The sequence below is a fragment of the Carcharhinus amblyrhynchos genome, chromosome 22 (genome assembly GCF_965287045.1).
Source record: "Carcharhinus amblyrhynchos chromosome 22, sCarAmb.v2.hapA, whole genome shotgun sequence".
Classification (NCBI taxonomy): Eukaryota; Metazoa; Chordata; class Chondrichthyes; order Carcharhiniformes; family Carcharhinidae; genus Carcharhinus; species Carcharhinus amblyrhynchos.
In genome coordinates this window covers 35,272,637-35,285,161 of record NC_137345.1, presented here as the reverse complement: position 1 = coordinate 35,285,161, position 12,525 = coordinate 35,272,637, and the positions used below count along the sequence as shown (strand labels likewise).

At 43.8% G+C, this 12,525-nt stretch overlaps 1 protein-coding gene across 1 annotated transcript in view; it reads right to left on the bottom strand.

The window, feature by feature from the left end:
• Nucleotides 1-6,038: 6,038 nt before the first annotated feature.
• The window catches only part of mybpha (myosin binding protein Ha), a 53,764-nt gene continuing 47,277 nt past the window's right edge, over nt 6,039-12,525 (bottom strand). The window contains exon 11 of the mRNA XM_080209784.1: nt 6,039-6,290. The gene's annotated coding sequence lies outside the window, so the exon portion shown is untranslated. The remainder of the gene's footprint in view (nt 6,291-12,525) is intronic.

Sequence of the window (12,525 nt, the reverse complement as noted above, 5' to 3'; positions counted from 1 at the left end):
GCAGAGCAAAGTCTAAATCGCCGATTAATCAACCAGGATGTGACAAGTGTACAATGTGGATGAGCCTGGCATCTGTGATTCTGGTATTCAATTTCTGTTTGAACTAAAATCAGGCAATTTGGACCCTATTATTGTTATGTTATCTCTTCAGATGAAAGTGGATACAGGGCATCAGCCATTGTGCTGGCTGTGCATACATTTCAGTACCTAAGAGAGGGAGTCCAATCATTCAACTTGAAGATCACTTCTGCCAAGTTGAAGACTTATACGGGAGAAGTAATAGAAATAAAAAACACCACAATGTTATCTGTAAACTTTGGATAACAACCTACCCAGCTCCTAGTGATAATAGTGTTGGGCAAAAGCCCAAGCCTTCTCAACATGATTGGCTTAAAGATATCAAGTTGAATTGGGCCAGGATTTTTCAAGTGCAGGAAGGAGTAATTGCCCGAACTGATAAGAAAATACGAGAGCATCTTCTATGATGAATTAGGCAAAATTGAAGGACTACAAGCTAAGATTTATGGGGATCCAAATGTGACTCCATGGTCCTTTAGGACAAGACCCTATGTGCCTCACAAGAGAAAGTGGATACTGAGTTAAACAGGTTGGAACAACTAATCATTATCCAGCCAGTTGAGTTCTCGCAATGGGCAGCACCTATAGTCCCCATCTTGAAACTGGACAAGATCATTAGCATTTGTGGTGATTATAAGCTAGCAGTTAATCAGGTCACCAAGCTGGGTAAATATTTAATCTCGAGAATTGAAGACCTGTCAGCTGTATGCAAAGCTGGCAGGAAGTCAACCTTACACAAAGCTGGATATGAATCATGCCAAGCAGCAACTCAAATTAGATGATGCTTCCTGGAGTATGTCACGATAAACACACACAAACTTCTATTCCAGTACACGCATAGGGTCGTAGAAGTTTACAGCATGGAAACAGGCCCTTTGGTCCAACATGTCCATGCTGCCCAGTTCATAAAGCAACTGTTTAGAACTGTTTGTAACTGAATTACAGTGTTCATCTTGCCGTCACTAAGGTGAAGGTGCTTGCCAGGAGTTGTGTAGTGGCCTGGTATTGATGCTGCTATCAAGGAACTAGTCAAGCACTGTCAACAGTGCCAGCTTCACAGAGGTTGCCTGCTGCAGCCCTATTGCACCCTGGGAATGTCCTGTCAGCCTTGGTATGAATCCATATCGGTCATGTGGTTCATGCCTGGGCACAATGTTTTTGCTTGTGATGATGCACACTCTAAATGGATGGACATTTTTGAGCTGAAGTCACCTGCATCGCATGCTACCATTGAAAGATTACATCATTGCTTTTCAACTCACAGATTATTTGAAGTCATGATATCAGATAATGGAACCATATTCACAAGTGCTGAGTTCCAAAGCTTCATTGCTCTCATTGAGATTAAACACATTAGAATTGTGCCTTACCAACCAGCAACAAACAGACTAGATGAGAGAGCTGTCTAAACTTTCAGTCTGGCCAAAAGAAACTGTCAGGAGGAACAGTGGCACAGTGGTTAGTACTGCTGCCTCATAGTACCAGGGACCCGGGTTTGATTCCCAGCTTGGGTAAATTTGTGTGAAGTTTGCACATTCTCCTCGTGTGTGTGTGGGTTTCCTTTGGGCGCTCCAGTTTCCTCCCACAGTCACAAATGTATAGGTTAGGTTGATTGGTCAAACTAATCTACCCTTAGTGTCTCAGGCTATGTAGATTAGGGGGATTGGCCATGGTAAATGTGTGGGGTTACAGGGTTAGGCTGGGAGGGGAGGGCCTTGGGTAGGCTGCTCTGTCAGAAAATCAGTGCAGATTGATGGGCTGAATGTCCTCTTTCTGCTCATGATTTCTACTCAGTTATCACACCAGTCTATATCAACAACAGGAGTTGCACCAACAGAATACTAATGAAACATGAGTCTCAGAATGAGACTGAGCCTCGTGTTTCCAAATTTGCCAGGGAGGATAGAAGCAGGCAGAGTAACCAGAAAGCAAGCCATGATTCACATAGTGCTGCCCGATTATTTTTGGTAAATGAAGCCGTACACGTGAGAAACTTCAGATCAAGTTGGATCCCCAGATTTATTGTCTCTAAAATCGGATCCCATTTATATCAATTGGAGGGATAGATTGTTCGTAAGCACCTGAACCACTTGAGGAATAGAGAGACATTCTGGCAGTCAGTATTGTTATCTATAAATATTTTTGAAACCGTCAAGCACTGAAGTACTTGATCGACCTGTAACCGACATAACTGATGTCTCCATGGAAGCAAATAGTGAGTAAATCACCCATGTTAGAAGAGGTATCCATTATTTGCAGTTCCTGTTAGTGTCAATCCTGTGGAAGAATCTCAGGCATCAGAATTACACTACTTTATAAGATACAGAAAACCCCCTTAAAGATTTGACTTGTATTTGTCCAACGATGCTATAATGTTTAGTTAGTAGTTAGGAAGGAGTAAATTAGTTATTGAAGATTGTATAAAGGAGTTAAAGAGGAGGGATGTAGTGACTGTCCCTCTAAGGGCAACACAACAAAGCAAGTATCACCTGACCTTGATGACCAAGTGTGGAATCACCCCATGGGTAAGAGAGGCTCCTAGGCAGACACATTTTGGGAGCTGGCTACAGCCATGCAATTGCTATACAATTCTTATTAATATATTCCTTTTGTGTTCACTAATGAAGTCTGTGAAAATGCATCTTTATAGCCTCCTAATTCTGGACCACCCAACAGAGGAAATGTCCTTTCCACATCTACCTAGTCAATACTTCAATCAAGTCACCCCTCATTCTTCTAAACTTGAGTGAAAACAAACCCAACCTTTCTTCATAAAACACCCATTCATTTCAAATATCAATCTAGTAAAACCTGCTCTGAACTGCCTCCAACACATTGACATCCTTCCTTAAATAACAAGACCAAAACGCACACTGTAGTTGAAATGTGGTCTCACTAATGCCCCATATACCTGAAGCGTAACATCATTACTTGCATGTCCAATTCTTCTCATAATAAAAGATAGCATTCCATTAGCCTTGATTACATACTTCACCTGCAAACTGGTTTACTGTGACTCTTGCAAGAGAACACCTAGATCCCTCAGTACCCCAACATTCTACCGTTGTTCCCCATTTAAATACTTCTCCTGCCAAAGTGAACATCTTCATAGTTTTCCACATTACACTCAAACTGCCAAATTTCTGTCCACTCACTCACCCGAGCTAAATCCATCTGCAAACTCCATGGCTGCGATTTTACCAGCTCGACCCTCCACACATCAAATGGGTGAGTGAGTTGGTAAAATCATGCAAGAGCAGAGAAAGCAGGATCGCGCCCGACTTAGTGGCTCTCGCGATCTTACCGGCACCAGATTTCTGGCACGGTCAGCCTCTCTCCCATTTCTGGTGAGAGGCTGAGTATATTATTTAAATTTATTTAAATGATCATTTTCACCTGTTTAGTGAACCTGGCACTCAATTTCCAGGCTCACTTGCCTTTATGGCCTCACTGGGGGAGATTCTTGCCAGCCAAGGAAAACACCTGCTTCCTACGAACGGGGGACAGTTGCATTGGCCTTGCCGGTAAAACTGGAGGCCATTAAGGCCCCCTCCGAAGTGGCCAAGAGCAAGGGGGTGTGCTCCCTAGACAGTGCCAGGCTGGCATCTAGACTGTGCCCACTGAGCAGTGCCAAAGAGTGGGGCCTGAAAAGAGCAGTGCTGATGGGGACAGGGCCTGAAGGGGTGAAGCCTATGGGGGCCTTAAGGGCCAGGACCTGAAGGGGACGAGGCCAAGCCATGGCAGCCCAATCCTGGAAGGATGGGGGGGTGGTTGTGGGGGGGGGGGGGGGTGCGGTGTGGGGGGAAGTGGTGGTGGCACTGCACTCTCCGCCTGTGATTGGTTGTGGGAGGGAAGGGGACGTTACTGCTCTATGTGTGATCAGTGGAGGGCGGGAGGGGGTCCCCTGATGCTCTGAATGTGATCAGTTGGGGGGGGGGCGGGGGGGGGGGCGGCCTATATTTACAGGCAGTGTAGGGCCACGATCGGATGTGAGCTGTGGGCTGCAGGGGAGGGAAAGCTGAGTTGAGGCAGGCTGCAACAGCAGAGGCCTGACAGGTCTCTCTCTCTGGCAGGCCTCAGCTGTTGGAATTGGGCATGTGCAGCCACAGGTGTCTGCATATGTGCAATAGCTCCCTCTTCTGGTTGATCAAGCTGGCTGGTGAGTTGAGCTCCACTGCTTCTAGTAGCTTTAAACAGTCCAGCCCATTTTTCTTTCAAGCACCATGTGCATAAGATTGGGAGTAAAATCTCACCCAAAAAATGGATCTGCACCTCCCCATTTTCACACTAGGTGGACATTTAGAATTTTTCTCTTAAAATTCCACCCCATATGTCTTCTTCAGAGCATACTTTTCTACCTTTTTTTGTCAGCTGTTCTTTAGTTCCCATGCCTTCGCTCCCCTCATCTAAGTCATTGATTTAAATTGTAAAATTTTGATGCCCCAGTTCAGACCCATGTGGGTCTCCACTCATCATATCCTGTCAAAGACCCATTTATGCATACTCTCTGTTTTGTGCTTGCCATGATGTGGGTATGCCGGCGTTGGACTGGCGTAAACACAGTAAAAAGTCTGACAACACCAGGTTTTAGTCCAACCTATTTATTTGATAATATTCTCACTAGCTTTCGAGGCGACAGCCTCTTCGTCACCTGACGAAGAGGCTGTCGCCTCGAAAGCTAGTGAGAATATTATCAAATAAATAGGTTGGACTAAAACCTGGTGTTGTCAGACTTTTTATTGTGCTTGCCAGCCAGCCAGCCAGCAAATTATCAATCCAGGCTAATATGTTACCCTCCAATAACATAATCTTTTATTTTTTTGCAATAACCTTTGATGTTGCACCTTATTAAATTATTTGGGAGTTTAAGGAATGCAAGGGACCATTATATTATTCAGGGACTGAAACATTTACTGTGATTTTTTAAGTAAGTTGCTCAGTGTTCTCATCCTGTGAGCTCTATGAAATTACACCCCTTTCATTATTCAACTGAGAGGGAGTGAAGAAAGTTCAAGAAATTGATATTAGTCATTCTGTCCATCATCAATAATGCTGAATGGTCACTCAGCCAATCACCAATCGCACTGAATAGCCATTCTGCCCACTGTGCTGGTGGAGCCTATCACAATAGTACTAATCTTTCCTGTCCCAATGGTTTGGGTACAGACTGGGTGTGGGTACAGATACTATCTTATATCAAAATGTTATATAATGTACTGTGGCCATTTGGTCCATTGTTTCTACATTGGCTGATAAGGAACTATTCACGTTTCAGCACTTTGCTAGGATGGAGTCTGACCCACTGTCCCAGAAATATCGCTCCAAATTCTGTTCACCCATCACCCCAAAATCACTGAACTAGACTAGCTTCCTGTTCAGCACGGCCTTGATTTTAAACTTCCCAATTCTTGTTTGCAACTCCCAGTCTAATCTTATCCATCCTTATCTCGCTCCCCAACATCACTGTGGGTGCACCTATACCACATGGACTACAGTGGTTCAAGAAGGCAGCTAACCACCTCTCAAAAAGGTAATAAGGGATGGATAATAAATGCTGGCCTAGCCAGTGACACCTACATCATGTGAATGAATTATTTTTAAATAAACCTCCTCCAGCTCCACAACCCTCTGAGATCTCTGCAGCTCTCCTGTTCTGAAGTTTCTGTTTTCCATCACTGTGTCTGGGACCTAGGCTCTTAAATTTTATCCCTAAATCTTTCTACATTTCTGTTCTCTGTCCTCTTTAAGATGCTCTTTAAAACCCACCTCTTTGACCCAACCTTTAACCGTTAGTCCAGATGTTTACATACTACTCATCGGTGTCAAACCTGGTTGGAAAATGATCCTGTAAAGCTCCTATGGGATATTTTACTTTGCTGAAGCTGCTACGTAAATACAAGTTGTTGTCACTGTCCACTCTGTGTTATTAGCAGTTTTCAATTAAATAACGACACAGCCAGACCTGTGTATAGCTTTTATTTGCATAGTGGAAAGTTCCATTGTCACTCCTCTACTAATATCACACACGATTTAAGATATCATTTCAGGGGAACAGAGGGGTGAAGGAAGATTTACCCCAGTGGGGTTCACAGATACATAAAACTCTCAATAAATGTTATTAAATTTCAGCTGAGTTCAGCACCAGACTCAGGACAGCTGGAATATGTCCTCCAGGTCTTCAAGGCAAGAGGGCGATGACGTTAATCGTGCATCTGTGATAACAAACAGAAGCACAGGTCAGGCCTAGACACCAAGATGGAACCTTACAATCAGTAAGCTGATGAAACAGAAAACAGACTGCACACTCTTTGCTCTTCTTAAAGTGATGTTGGTGGAGTTGAAATGTGCAATAGGCTGGTAACATGCTCATGCAGAGTCTCTTTAAAACCATCCCCTCAAAAAGAGTGGAGAACCTCAAAAAAACAGAGAAGTAGGCAGATAGTAGCAGATGAAATTCAGTACAGAGAAATGTGAAATGATTCATTTTGGTAGGAAGAACATGGAGGCACAATATAAACAAAAGCATATAATTGTAAAGGGAATGCAGGAGCAGAGGTGCCTGGGTGTATACGTGCATAAATCATTCAAGGTGGCAGAACAGGTGGAGAGAGCAGTTAATAAAACATACTGCCTCCAATAATAGAGCAAGGAGGATGTGTTGAACTTGTATAAGAGACTAGTTTGGCTTTGGATGCATTATTGCATACAGTTCCAAGCGGCATACTTTAGAAAGGAAGTGAAGGCATTGGAGAGAATGCAGAAAAGATTCACAAGAATGGTTCCAGGGATGAGGAATTTCACTTATGAGGATAGATTGAAGAAGCTGGAGTTATTCTCCTTGGAGAAGGGAAGGCTGAGAGGAGATGTGAGAGCAATGGTTTGATCATGAGGGGGTTGGGCAGAGTGGGTAGGGAACTATAGGAGGCCATTCGACCCTTTGTGTCAGCACTGGCCCTCCAAATGAGCAGTTCACTTTGTGCCATTCCCCTGCCCTCTCCTTGTAATCCTGCATTCCTATTTAGATAACAATCTAATTTCCTCTTGAATACTTTAATTGAACCTGCCTTCACGACACTCTCAGGCAGTGCATTCCAAGCCCTAAAAACTAGTGTGAAAGGGTTTTTCCTCGTATTTGTTCTCCCCTCTCCATGCCTAAAATTGTTCTTGACCCTTTTATGATGGGGAACAGTTCCTCCCTATCCATTCTGTCCAGCCCCCTCATGATTTAGAACATCTCTTATCAGATCTCCTCTTGGCCTTCTTCACTCCAAGAAGAACAGTCCCAACCTCTCCAATCTATCCTCATAACTAACATTCCTCATCCCTAGAACCATTCCTCATGAACCTTTTTTGGACTCTCTCCAATGCTTTCACATCCTTCAGAAAGAGTGGTATCCACACGTAGATGGAGTACTCCAGTTGAGGCTGAACAAGTCTTATACAAGTTCAACATACTGCCTTGCTCTTCTACTCTTTGCTCCTGTTAAAAGTCCAGGGTTCTGAAAGACAGAGTGTTGAAAAAGCTCAGCAGGGCTGGCATTTGCAGACAGAGAAACAGAGATACCATTTCAAATCAATATCACTTCTTCAGAACTGAGCACCACTGTTTCCAATCACCAGGCAATTTACTATCCATGTTGGTATTGTCCCTTTCAATACACGAGCTTTAACTTTGCTTAGAAGATGTTCACACACCCTACGTCCTGCCATCTAATATACACTGACATTAACATACCCACCATCCTGCCATCTAATATACAATGACATTAACACAGCCGGCATCCTGCCATCTAATAAACACTAATATTCACACATCCAGCATCCTGCCATCTAATATACACTAATATTCATACACCCAGCATCCTGCCATCCAATGAATACTGACATTCACACACCCACCATCCCGCCATCTAATATACACTGATGTTAACACACATGGCATCCTGTCATCTAATATACACTAACATTCACACACCCAGCATCCTGTTATCTAATATACACTGACATTAACACACCCAGCATCCTGCCATCAAATTATACACTGATATTAACACACCCTACATCCTGCCATCTAATATACACTGACATTACATACGATAAGTTATTGTGGTGGAAGAATCACTTCACACTGTATTTAGGTTCAAGTTATTTTATTGTATACCTCTTCCTCAAAGCCACAGGCCGACAAGTAGCTCAATCGCTGAAAGTTAACCCGCAGGTACAGCAGGTAGTAAAGAAAGCAAATCGTATGTTTTAGTAGAAGTAGAGAAGGAGGTAGAAGGGGGGGAGGGGTAGCATTATTGGTCAGGGATTGTATTACAGTGTCAGAGAGGAGGTTTGATGAGGACTTGTCTGTTGAGGTAGTATGGGCGGAGATTAGAAATAGGAGAGGAGAGGTCACCCTGTTGGGAGTCTTTTATAGACCTCCTAAAAGTTCTAGAGAGGTTGAGGAAAGGATTGCGGAGACGATCCTGGTTAGGAGTGAAAGTAATAGGGTAATTGTTATGGGGGATTTTAACTTTACTAATATTGATTGGAATTGTTATAGCTCTAGCTCGTTAGAGGGGTCAGTTTTTGTGCAAAGTGTGCAGGAAGGTTTTTTGACTCAGTATGTAGATAGGCCAACTAGAGGTGAGGCTATATTGGATTTGGTGCTGGGAAATGAGCCAGATCAGGTGTTGGATTTGGAAGTTGGTGTGCATTTTGGTGATAGTGACCACAATTCGGTTACGTTCACCTTAGTGATGGAAAGGGATAGGCATGAACCTCGGGCCAGTGGTTTTAGCTGGGGAAGGGTAATTATGAGGCTATTAGGAGAGAATTAGGAAACATAGGTTGGACTAGGAGATTACAGGGATTGGGAACGTCCGAAATGTGGAGTTTTTTCAAGGAGCAGCTACTGCGAGTCTGTGATAGGTATGTCCCTGTCAGGCAAGGTGGAATTGGTAAGGCTAGGGAACCGTGGTGCACCAAAAAAGTTGATTCGTTGGTTAAAAAGAAAAAGGAGGCTTATGTTCGGATGAGATGTGAGCACTCGGGTAGTGCACTAGAGAGCTTTAGATTGGCTAGGAGGGAGTTGAAGAGCGAGCTAAGAAGGGCTAAAAGAGGACATGAGAAGACTTTGGCTGATAGGGTTAAGGAGAATCCTAAGGCGTTCTATAGGTATGTCAAGAACAGAAGGTTGGTTAGGGCAAGGTTAGGGCCAGTTATAGACGGAAGAGGGAAGTTATGTGTGGAACCGGAGGAGATTGGTGAAGCATTGAACCAATATTTCTCTTCGGTGTTCACGCAGGGGGACATGGATATAGCTGAGGAGGACACTGGGTTGCAGGGGAGTAGAATTGACAGCGTTACAGTTGATAAGGAGGATGTGCTGGATATTCTGGAGGGGCTGAAAATAGATAAGTCCCCTGGTCCGGATGGGATTTACCCCAGGATTCTCTGGGAGGCAAGAGAAGTGATTGCAGAGCCTCTGGCTCTGATCTTCAGGTCGTCGTTGGCCTCTGGTATAGTACCAGATGATTGGAGGTTAGCGAATGTTGTCCCATTGTTTAAGAAGGGGAACAGAGACTTCCCCGGGAATTATAGACCGGTGAGTCTCACTTCTGTTGTGGGCAAGGTTTTGGAAAAAATTATTAGGGATAGGATTTATAGTTATTTGGAGAGTAATGAGTTGATTGGAGATAGTCAGCATGGTTTTGTGGCGGGTAGGTCGTGCCTTACTAACCTTATTGAGTTTTTTGAGAAAGTGACCAAAGAGGTGGATGGGGGTAAGGCAGTGGACGTGGTGTATATGGATTTTAGTAAGGCGTTTGATAAGGTTCACCATGGTAGGCTTCTGCACAAAATGCAGATGTATGGGATTGGGGGTGATCTAAGGAACTGGATTAGGAATTGGCTAGCGGATAGGAGACAGAGGGTAGTGGTTGACGGTAAATATTCATCATGGAGTTCGGTTACAAGTGGTGTGCCTCAGGGATCTGTGTTGGGGCCACTGCTGTTTGTGATTTTTATTAATGATCTGGATGAGGGTATAGTTGGGTGGATCAGTAAATTTGCTGATGACACCAAAGTCGGAGGTGTGGTAGATAGTGAGGAAGGGTGTCATAGTTTGCAGGAAGACTTAGACAGGTTGCAGAGCTGGGCCGCGAGGTGGCGGATGGAGTTTAATGCAGAGAAATGTGAGGTAATTCACTTTGGTAGGAATAACAGATGTGTTGAGTATAGGGCTAACGGGAAGACTTTGAATAGTGTGGAGGAGCAGAGGGATCTAGGTGTATGTGTACATAGATCCCTGAAAGTTGGGAATCAAGTAGATAAGGTTGTTAAGAAGGCATACAGTGTCTTGGCGTTTATTGGTAGGGGGATTGAATTTAGGAGTCGTAGCGTTATGTTGCAACTGTACACAACTCTGGTGCGGCCACACTTGGAGTATTGTGTGCAGTTCTGGTCCCCACATTACAGGAAGGATGTGGAGGCTTTGGAGAGGGTGCAGAGGAGGTTTACCAGGATGTTGCCTGGTATGGAGGGGAGATCCTATGAGGAGAGGCTGAGGGATTTGGGGTTGTTTTCGCTGGAAAGAAGGCGGCTAAGAGGGGATCTTATTGAAACATATAAGATGATTAGAGGTTTAGATAGGGTGGATAGTGATAGCCTTTTTCCTCTGATGGAAAAATCTAGCACGAGGGGGCATGGCTTTAAACTAAGGGGGGGTAGTTATAGGACAGATGTCAGGGGTAGGTTCTTTACCCAGAGGGTGGTGAGGGATTGGAATGCCCTGCCTGCTGCAGTTGTAAATGCGCCTAGTTTGGGGGCGTTTAAGAGGTCTGTGGACAGGTTTATGGACGAAAAGGGATTGGTTTAGGTTAGTGGGTCATTGTTGTTGTTTTTTTTTAACTGGTCGGCGCAACATCGTGGGCCGAAGGGCCTGTTCTGCGCTGTAATGTTCTATGTTCTATGTTCTATGTTGGCCTTCATAGTAAGAGGATTTGAATATAGGTACAAGGATGCAATTGTATAGGGCATTGATGAGGCCACATCTGGAATATTGTGTGCAATTTTGGTGTCCTTATCTGAGGGAAGGATGTCCTTGCTATAGAGGGATTACACTGAAGCTTTACCAGGCTGATTCCTGGCATGGTAGGTCTTTCATAAGAGGACAGACTTAACTGGTTGGATTATATTCACTGGTGTTTAGAAGAGCGAGAGAAATTTATAAAATTCTAACAGGGTTAGACAGGGTAAATTCAGAAAGAATATTCCTAGTGTTAGGGGAGTCCAAAATTAGGGGTCATGGTTTGAGGATAAGGGGTAAACCTTTTAGAACTGAGGTGAGGAGAAATTTCTTCACCCAGAGGGTGGCGAATGTGTGGAATTCACTACCACAGAAAGTAGTTGAGGCCAAAACGTTGTCTGAATTCAAGAAGAAATTAAATATATCTTTTGGGGCTAAAGGGATCAAGGGATACTGGGGGAAGGGGAGACCAGGATATTGAATTCAATGATCAGGCATGGTCAAAATGAATTGCTGAGCAGGCTCGAAGGGCCAAACGGCCTACTCCTGCTTCCAGTTTTTATGTTTCCCCATGTAACCCCAAAATGTTGCAGCTGTCTCTATTTACAGCATAATCATACATCACGATGGCACACTGGTTAGCAATGCTGTCTCAGAGTGCTGGGTTCAATTCCCGGCTTGGGTTACCATTTGTGTGGAGTTTGCATGTTCTCCACGGGTCTAAGTTTCCTCTGGGTGCTCCAGTTTCCTCCCACAGTCCAAAAGATGTGCTAGTTAGGTGCATTGGCCATGCTAAATTCTCCCTCAATGTGCTTGCTATAGAGGGAGTACACTGAAGGTTTACCAGGCTGATTCCTGGGATGGCAGGTCTATTATAAGAGGTCTGTCATAGAGTCACAGACTCTACGATTTAAAATTTATTTATTAGCGTCACTCCAGCGCCTATTCTAGTACACTAAGGGAGAATTTAGCATGGCCAATGCACCTAACTAGTATGTCTTTCAGACCGTGGGAGGAAACTGAAGCACCCGGAGGAAATCCATACCAACACGGGGAGAACATGCAAACTCTGCACAAACTGTGACTCAAGCCCGGAATTGAACCCATTGCTCTGAGACAGCATTGCTACCAGAACAGGCGCTGGAATGTGGCGACTAGGGGATTTTCACAGTAACTTCACTGCAGTGTTAATGTAAGCCTACTTGTGACACTAATAAATAAATTTTAAATGTCAGAGGTTTTATTGGCAATTTTTTGATTGAGATCATTGCCACTCTGATCTGTAGTATATTGACAGATTCCCTTTTTTGAATTTAAATAGAAATAAATGATCTCAGATTTTCACATCTATGAATCCCATAACTCCTTTATCAAATACACATAAGCCATTACATGAACAGAAATTAGTTTTTTATTTCATCATTATAATATTA